The 9334-nt window shown below is 43.5% G+C and overlaps 1 protein-coding gene across 4 annotated transcripts in view; it reads right to left on the bottom strand.

Moving 5' to 3' along the window:
* The window catches only part of CPVL (carboxypeptidase vitellogenic like), a 127035-nt gene extending 122661 nt beyond the window's left edge, over positions 1 to 4374 (bottom strand). Inside the window, exon 1 of one of the 4 annotated variants that reach the window (XM_072764629.1) lies at positions 4185 to 4374. The gene's annotated coding sequence lies outside the window, so the exon portion shown is untranslated. The remainder of the gene's footprint in view (positions 1 to 4184) is intronic. The other 3 variants (XM_025993089.2, XM_072764628.1, XM_072764630.1) reach the window with 3 other exon arrangements.
* Positions 4375 to 9334: the final 4960 nt, after the last annotated feature.

Here is a 9334-nt window from a genome sequence, read left to right on the forward strand (position 1 = left end):
CCCACAGCCAATCAATCATCAACTGAATTTCAGCTGTCTTTCAAATTTGCCCTCTCCTCCTCCTTAGCCCTCCTCCTGTGTCCTAATCCAGGTCCTTATCATGATTTGCCTGCACCACTGCAAATCTCACAGCTGATTCATGACCCTGACCTTAACTCCCAGTTAGATGAATTTCCCCACACTCTTCATTTGCTGTTGTCTTTCCTATTTTCTTGGGCCAGGGGTTTTACACCTCTTCAAACTCTGTTACTTGGCAATGGATAACCAATACTTAAACAAGGTATCAGCATAATAGGGCAGGGGAAGTCAATAGAGGGCAAATCGCAGACAGCCTGGAAGCTCTTCAGAAACTTTATCCTCTAGTGACTGGAAACTACTGAGTGCTCTGTATTTTGAATAGAGTATTACGATGGCCGTAATAGGGATGGATTTATTGAAAAGAGAGAGAAGGCATAGATACCAGTTAATAGGCTTTACAGTAATGCAGAATTAAGAAGATGGATCCTAAACCAGGTAAAGGCAATAGTAAAGGGTGTGGACAGGGCAGATTTAAAAATACTTAGAAGGTAAAACTAGCAGAATCTTGTGAGTGATGAGCTATTATATGTCGGAATAAAACAGAATGTAGGCTGATCCCCAGATCTGACTTAGATGGCTGGGCAGATGGTGGTATAGTTAACTAAGATCTCCCACTACTCGATTTTGCCATGAATTTAACTAGCATTAGTGCTCTAATAGCATGTATATAAAGGGAGGACTGAAGAATCTGAGAAAGTGAAAATCAGCCCTTCTGATTCTCGCAGTGTTCCCAACAGAACAGTGACAATGTTTCTACATGGCCAAGGCCACACTGCAGGTGCAAAATGACTGACAATCCTTTCTGGGGAGTTGCTGCTTTCTTAGCAACGTGTCCCCAGCCCCACTTTGTTCCTCCCACCTCCTGAACCAAGACTGCTGTGATAGTTGCTGAACTGCTTTGAAAGCGACCACCACCCCTACTTCCCTGAGCCCTCCTTTGTCTCACTTAGCACAAGGCCAAACCTTTCACAGGCCTCGTCCTATGTGCCCAGTCCCTTGGGTGTATGCCCTCCTTTGCTGCAGGTAAGCAAATAAAACTAATTTTGCATCATTACAAGGGAAGACAAGTCAGAAAGACCATACAATCAAGGGGGAAGAGACAATAAATGTAGAACCTAGAGGGCTGCTGATGGCTCTATATATTATTCTGTGACAAGAAAGCAAGCCTCTGTCACCATCCTGGAATGTACAACATTTGATTATAAAAATTTTCAGGTTCTCAGAAAAGATGAAACAATTGTACAATGTATACCCCTACCTAAACTCTATTATCATTCAACTGGTATTGATTTAGTGCCTACTATTTGCCTGGAGCTAGGCTTACCTGTAAAGACATAAAAAGCAGAGTGAAATTAGGAAACAAGGAAGAGTTTGATTTGGGTGGAGCACAGAGTTTGTAAAGGGGTCATATGACCTTGGTCTATGCAGTCATGTTGGAGTTGCATGGAGGACATTGAATTTCACGGTAGGAAGTTTATACTTCACCCTAGTTGCAGTCAGGAGCCACTGAAGACATTTAAGGAGGGGAGTGTGTTGTGTTTTCGAAAGCTCATTCCAGCATTGGTGCTAGGCTGGAATGAAGAGAACTTGACATCTGAGAGCTAAATTAGAAGATTTTTGCAGAAGTCCTGGGACAAGTAAAGGTTGAACAGCTAACAGAATAGATTGGAGAGAGAGGAAAATGAGAATCGATCTTTTGGAAGCTGGGTTTACCGACTCCCCCAGAGAGCCAAATAAGATATGTCCAGTGGTCTTTTTGAAAGATAAAAAATGGAATATATGGAGTCCCAAAAGAGAAGGGAGGAAAGGCTAACCCAGGATGCCTACATAAATATTTTGACCTATAAATAATGCTAACAATTTAAAAACAGCCACCAATTAGAATCAGAATATGGAGAAAAAGTTAAGAGATAAGTCCCAAGGATATTGGGAAGATAAGATGCTAAGAATTTGCTCTTTTAGGCCAATAGATCAAAGGACCTAAAGAATTATCCCCTCCCGTTCTCACCTCATTTCCCAAGTTCTGGTTTAAAGCAATAAAAGAAAAGTATATGGTTTCAAGTACAAGGCTATCCCTACAATATCTCCAAGGGAGACAAATCTCAATGGTCTGGTTTCAGTTCAGTTATGCTTAGTAGTTGGATTTTATGGTGAAAGCACCTGATCACTGTGAACTGAGTCCATTATTGCTTAAATCTTTGGACTTGCAAATATATAGCATAAAAGTTTAAACTTCGTTCCTAGTTTTGGCCAAGGTACAGTTCTTAGCACTCTGTCCAGCTTACTCTCTCCCAAATCTACGTAGATGTTAATGAGTCATTCTTCCAAAGGTACCTTTCAACCTATGAGAAACTTACCTACTTTCATTCTTTTAAACATTCTTAGTTCAGCCCATGAAAAACCCATATTATTAAACCCTTGGGAATGCTAAACTGAAATAGTCACATTTGCTCTTTAAAATGAACTACACTTCTTATTAAGAATGGGTCATTACCTGTTTACCTTGGGAATTTCAGTGTTAATAAATGGGCATCTGATGTTATCTGGGGCAGTAATGAAGCTCTTCTCTATCTTCCTTCAGTACATACCAGTATTGCATTCAACACACAATCTTTCCTCTGACAAATCATATGCTTTCCAAAACAAAAGCAAAGTCATTAACAAAACACTGTCATGCTCTTTGCTTCTTGTTTTTATTTTCTCAAGGGGAGTGAACCGGTGAGCCCTGTGAACTTCTTAAATACTCTTCTAAGTTATTTGAACTACCTGTCAGTCAAAACCCACTTATTCCTCAGGCTATAAAGTCAGTCTAGGAGAACCCCACCATAAACTGGTTTATAAGTTAGACTCATATATTTTGTGAGACCAGTCATGCCCTTCCCAAAACCCCAACTCCTACTAAAAAAGAGAGAGAAAGAGAGAGAGAGAATGTAACAGCTTCTCGCTAAGAACACTAGCATTACATTATGAAGAGTTTCCACTGGACTTAAAAGTGGCCTGGAGTACAAATCTAGAAAGCCCAAACAGCCAAAGGGTCTTGACAACTGTACAGACTTCCACATGCCAACAAAGCCAATGTGACCTACTGTTGCCAAAAGTGTAAAGGTTTCTGAACTTTCAACTTTCTTACAACTTTCTTGAAAGTTACTTTTCAAGTTAGCAAACTACATTCTAGCTGGATGGGTTTCTTTTTTTCTTCCTTACATCTCCGTTTTTTTCTCATCTCACACCAAAAAAGGTAAAAAAAAAAAAAAAAAGCTAATGGTACATATAAGGGGAGGAAAAAAGACAAGTGTCTTTAAAACGGGGAGACCGCGGCTTAGCAAACCTAAAACGTTTGCTCAAAGTCACCAACTAACAAAATGTATGGCTGAGATTTGAATCCATAAATATACCAAAGCCTATTTTTTTTTTTTTTTTTTTTTTTTGCCATGAGGCCAAAGCTGACCTAAAAGGTACTGGGTGCTTCTATTTTGCTTCTATTTGTCTTTACAGGGTCCCACTGGCTCCTAGGAACTTCCCAGCAAGGGCTGAACCCACTTGGCTGGGAGCTGTCCTGTGCACCTCAACAACTCCCCCTCCCCCATGAGTTTCCTCCTAATCCTGTATTCCAGGTCTCTCTCCTGTGCTTTGCTTACATCAGCCCAAATCCCCTTTTGTGGGGCGCTCACATCAAAGGCATCTCCCGCTTCCATTCTCCCCGCAGCACCCACGGAATCAAAGCATCCCAGAGAGACGCGCTGAGGCTGACAGAGGCAGGGGAGGGTCCCCGCCTTGCACCGAGAGTCACGGGGGACCCCAGAGCTTCGCGCACCCCGGGCCGACTCCTGAGCAGGGAGGTTTCCCGGCCTGGACCTGGACTAATCACCCCCCACCCACCCCACCACCCGCGCGCGCGAGGGCGTCAGACTGTGCAGGAGCCTTGGGGAATGTTCCCCGGCCCGGTGCACCCAGAGCCTAGTGCCAAGCATCCCGCAGTTCCCCAAGCTGGAAAACTCGGAGCCAGCCGTGACCTCCCAGTGCACGCGGCCCCCGCGACCCCCGCGACCCCCGCCCCGCGCTCCCCGCCCCCCGGGCCGCGGCCGGCCCCGCGCGCCCTCGCTCACCCCAGGCCTCCTCGCCCCCGCCGGTCACCTCTACCCTGCGGGGCGCGGCTCTGCGCTCCTCCCGCGGCCCACGTGACCCAGACCTGCGGCGCCAAAGGCCGGTCCCCACCTCCCCTCCCGTGACCCGGCCGCGCCCCCGGGAGAAGCAGCAGCGGGCACCCCAGAGGGGGATCCTGAAAGGTAACGAGACAGGCGGGCGGCGGTGCAGCTCTGCTTGGTTGGTTCCTTCCTATGTTTGGATTTTCCCCTCCCACTTTTTTAAAGCTGCTATCAGAATCTCCTTTTAAGATTTTATTTATTTATTCCTGAGAAACACAGAGGCAGAGACACAGGCAGAGGAAGAAGCAGGCTCCCCTCCCCCCCCCAGCCTGATGTGGGGCTCGATCCCGGGACCTTGGAATGGACGGAGCCAAAGGCAGATGCTCAACCACTGAGCCACCCAGGTGCCCCAGCTGCTCTGACTTTGAACATTGTATTTATTATTTATTTATTTGTTTATTTATTTATTTATTTATTTATTTTTAAAGATTTTTATTTATTTATTCATGAGAGACACAGAGAGAGGCAGAGACACAAGCAGAGGGAGAAGCAGGCTCCATGCAGGGAGCCCGATGCGGGACTAGATACCAGGTCTCCAGGATCAGGCCCTGGGCTGAAGCCAGGCGCTTAAACCGCTGAGCTACCCGGGCTGTCCATGAACATTGTATTTAAAAGTTATTCCTCACACTGGTGCTTGCTAGTCCTGGTGCTTGCAAGCCGGGTACTTGCATCTGGAAACCCTAGTGGTGTTTTACTGCCACTGTTGAGAAAGGCCCCTTGCAGTCACCCAAAGTCCACACTTCCAGTCGTGCTGATCCCCAGAGCTCACAGGGTGCCAAGTCAGGTGCTTTTCCCACAGTATCACGTGGGAATCTTATATCCTAAGATATATTCTGTACTAAGATGATCTCCGTTTTGCAGGCAGGAAACTGAGACTTGGGTTAAGTGTCCCATTCAAGGTCACATCTCTTGTAAGTGACCTCAGGGGGTATTTTTAACCTCCTTCAGGTACTGGGGCACTGAGCCAGACCCTGGAGGAAGACAAAATCTAAAAAGGTAGGAGATTACAAGAGCAAGTTAAGACAAAATAGGGGAATGTCATCATTCCCACATTGAAGTGTCCCCAAATACCCTGTGGCCCAGACATGGTTATTGAGAGCACCCGGGGCCAGGCCATCTGGCTTTAAATTCTGGCTCGGCAGGCAGCCCGGGTGGCTCAGAGGTTTAGCGCCTTCTGCAGCCCAGGGTGTGATCCTGGAGACCTGGGATCGAGTCCCACGTCCGGCTCCCTGCATGGAGCCTGCTTCTCCCTCTGCCTGTGTCTCTGCCTCTCTGTGTGTGTGTGTCTCTCATGAATAAATAAATAAAGTCTTTAAAAAAAATTCTGGCTCAGTTACTTAGCTACTAGCTCTGATCTATTATCTTTAAAGATGATCAAACAAGACCACCATGCAGCCTTGTGAGGTGTCGTCACCACTCTTCCCATCAAGAGGTAGAGTCTGTTTTCCGTCCTCTCATTGAATCAAGGGCTGGCTCTGTGACTTGTTTTGGCCATTAGAATGTGGGCAAATGCTGATTGCTTCCAGAAAATCAAAATACCTTGCAGCTTCTGCTTTGAGGCTGCGGCCTTGTGACCACCATGCCAGAAGCCAGTGTTGCTCGTGGGGAGTGAGAGGTCCTATGCAGGCAAGAGAAGCCATAGGGTTCCAGCACCATTTACCCACCAGCCTAGCCGAGCCCATGAGTGAGCCCTGGCAAAACCAGCAGCCGAATGGCCCAGCCGACCCACTGAGCAGGGAAAAAAAAAAAAACGAGTTCATTGTTATTTTACACCATTTACATTTTGGGTGGTTTCTTATGAAACTAAGGCTAACTACAGCACTAATTTTGTAACCTGGGACAAATTACTTAATGTCACTGAGTGTCAGTTTTTTGGAGAAGCAATCTGGGGATCATGGACACTCCGAAACAAGGTTTGGGGAAATATGGATTTGTGGCAGGTGGCACACAATGGACTCAGTCCCATGGATGCCTCACTCTATGTAGAGAAGTACAGCCAGTGGAGGGCCAGAGGGGGGGCCTTCTAAATTGTGGACCTTAGCTCAAAGAAAGCTACTGGTCAAGGAATACTGGTCATGGAGCCAGTTAAATGAAAACCAAACTGAATTTTACAGTAAATAGAAAATGCATCATACTTATGCACATGTATTCAAAAACAGGGTGTCATTTTACTGCAATCTTAATAACTTCAGAGGCATAAATGCTGCAACTTACAAAAATATTACTTGAAAGCTTAATTAAACATATTTTATACTTATTCAGTTTTGTGAATTTTGAGTAACACATTTTCAGTTTTAATTTTTGTTTCATTTCCCAAGTGAAAAATGGCATACATCGATTAAAAGGAAAAAAATTACATCTATTAAAATAATGAAAACTTAGAGCCAAAAGAAGTAAACTTTCAAATGACAGTTTTGTAAGTGTGTGGCATTTATACTTCTGAAGTTATCAAAGCCTAAAATTGCACTAACGTACTTGAGGCGCTCTGTACTTGAGTTTGTGGTATGTGGGGTTTTGTACTAGAGATTAGCTTAGATTTTTAAAAAAACAGTGCGCCTGGGTGGCTCAGTTAGTTAAACGTCTGAGTTCTGCTCAGGTCTTGATCCTGAGGTCCTGAGGTGGAGCTATCAGCTCCAGCAGAGAGTCGGCTTCACCCTCTCCCTCTCCATCTGCCCCTCCTCCTGCTTGTTCTCTCTCTCTCTTTCTCTCTCTCTCTCAAATAAACAAAATCTTAAAAAAAAAAAAAAAGGAATAAATAAGAAAGAAGCAGTCTTCTTTAAGAAACCTGAAGTTCAGTTGGAGAGAGGAACCACTTAAATTGATCCCGTAATACAATATGATAAGAGCTTTAAGGGAGGCCTATAAAAAGTACTGCTGGTACAGAGAACAGGTACCAAGTGACTGGCTAAGGAGCCAGGTGACATGAGATGACATGAAGCTGGCATGAATAGACATTACGGGGAAAGGGTATAACACAGGCAAAGAACATAACCACTTGTGAATTGCTGTTGTATTCTGGGAGTGATTGACTCTTCGGGGCTACTGGATGCACTCAGGATGGGTTAGCAGTTGGCTAAAACAGATATACAGAAATCAGAATGGGAAAAGCTTGAATGTCCAGCTACAAACACTGATGTCATTCAGTTAGTAGACTGAGAATTCAAGGTTTTTTTCTTTTAAGTTCAATGTGCCAATATATAGTATAACTTCCAGTGCTCATCATATCATGTCCCCTCCTTAATGCCTGTCACCGAGTTACCCCACTCCTTCCCACTGTTCTCCCCTTCTGCAACTTTTTTTTTTCCAGAATCACAAGTCTCTAATCGTTTATCTTCCTCTCTAATTTTTCCCTACTCAGTTTTCCTTCCTTCCCTATGGTCCCTTTCACTATTTCTTATATTCCACATATGAGTGAAACCATATGATAATTGTCTTTTCTCCAATTGACTTATTTCACTCAGCATAATACCCTCCAGTTCCATCCACATTGATGGAAATGGTAAGTATTCATCCTTTCTGATGGCTGATATATTATTTTATATATATATATATATATATCACATCTTCTTTATTCATCTGTTGAAGGACATCGTGGCTCCTTCCACAGTTTGGCTATTGTGGACATTGCTGCTATGAACATTGGGGTGCAGGTGCCCCTTCAGATTACTACATTTGCATCTTCGGGGTAAATACCCAGTAATGCAATTGCTAAGTCGTAGGGCAGCTCTATTTTTAACCTCTTCAGGAACCTCCACACTGTTTTCCAGAGTGGCTGCACTAGCTTGCATTCCCACTAACAGTGTAAGAGTATTCCCCTTTCTCTACATCCTTGCCAACATTTGTTGTTTTCTGTCTTGTTAATTTTAGCCATTCTCACCAGTGTGAAGTGGTATCTCATTGTGGTTTTAATTTGTGTTTCCCTGATGCTGAGTGATGTTGAACATTTTTTTCGTGTATCTGTTGGCCACGTGTAGCTTTTCTTCAGAGAAATGTCTGTTCGTGTCTTCTGCCCATTTCTTGACTGGATTGTTTGTGTTTTAGGTGTTGAGTTTGATAAGTTCTTTATAAATCTTGAATACTAGCCCTTTATCTGATATGTCATTTACAAATATCTTCTCCCATTCTGTAGGTTGTCTTTTGTTTTTGTTGACTGTTTCCTTTGCTGTGCAGCAGCTTTTTATCTTGATGAAATCCCAAAAGTTCATTATTGCTTTTGTTTCTCTTGCCTTTATAGATGTATCTTGCAAGAAGTTGCTGGGGCCGAGTTAAAAAAGGTTGCTGTCTTTGTTCTCTTCTAGGATTTTGATGGATTTCTGTCTCACATTTAGGTCTTTCATCCATTTTGAGTCTATTTTTGTGTATTGTGTGAGAGAATGGTCCAGTTTTGTTCTGCACGTGGCTTCCCAATGTTCCCAACACCATTTATTGAAGAGACTGTCTTTCTTCCATTGGATACTCTTTCCTACTTTGTCAAAGAGAAGTTGACTACAGAGTTGAGGACCCATTTCTGGGTTCTCTATTCCGTTCCATTGATCTATGTGTCTGTGTTTGTGCCAGTACCATGCTGCCTTCATGATCACACCTTTATAATAGAGTTTGAAGTCAGGTATTGTGATGCCCCTGGGTTTGGTTTTCTTTTTCAACATTCCTCTGGCTGTTCGGGCTATTTTCTGGTTCCATACAAATCTGAGGTTTATTTGTTCCAACTTTGTGAGGAAAGTCCATGGCATTTTGATAGAGATTGCATTGAATGTGTAAAGGGCTCTGGGTAGCATAGACATTTTCACAGTATTTATTCTTCTAATCCATGAGCATGAGCATAAGCATGTTTTCCCATCTCTTTGTGTCTTCCTCAATTTCTTTCATAAATGTTTTTTAGTTTTTAGAGTACAGATCCTTTACCTCTTTGGTTAGGTTTATTCCTAGGTATCTTATGGGTATTGGTGCAATTGCAAATGGGATCAATTCCTTAATTTCTCTTTCTTCAGTCTCATTGTGAGTGTATATAAATGCAACTGAGGAAATCAACTTTCTTAATGAAGTAAGATAAA

Source organism: Vulpes vulpes, chromosome 7 (genome assembly GCF_048418805.1).
Source record: "Vulpes vulpes isolate BD-2025 chromosome 7, VulVul3, whole genome shotgun sequence".
Taxonomy (NCBI): Eukaryota; Metazoa; Chordata; class Mammalia; order Carnivora; family Canidae; genus Vulpes; species Vulpes vulpes.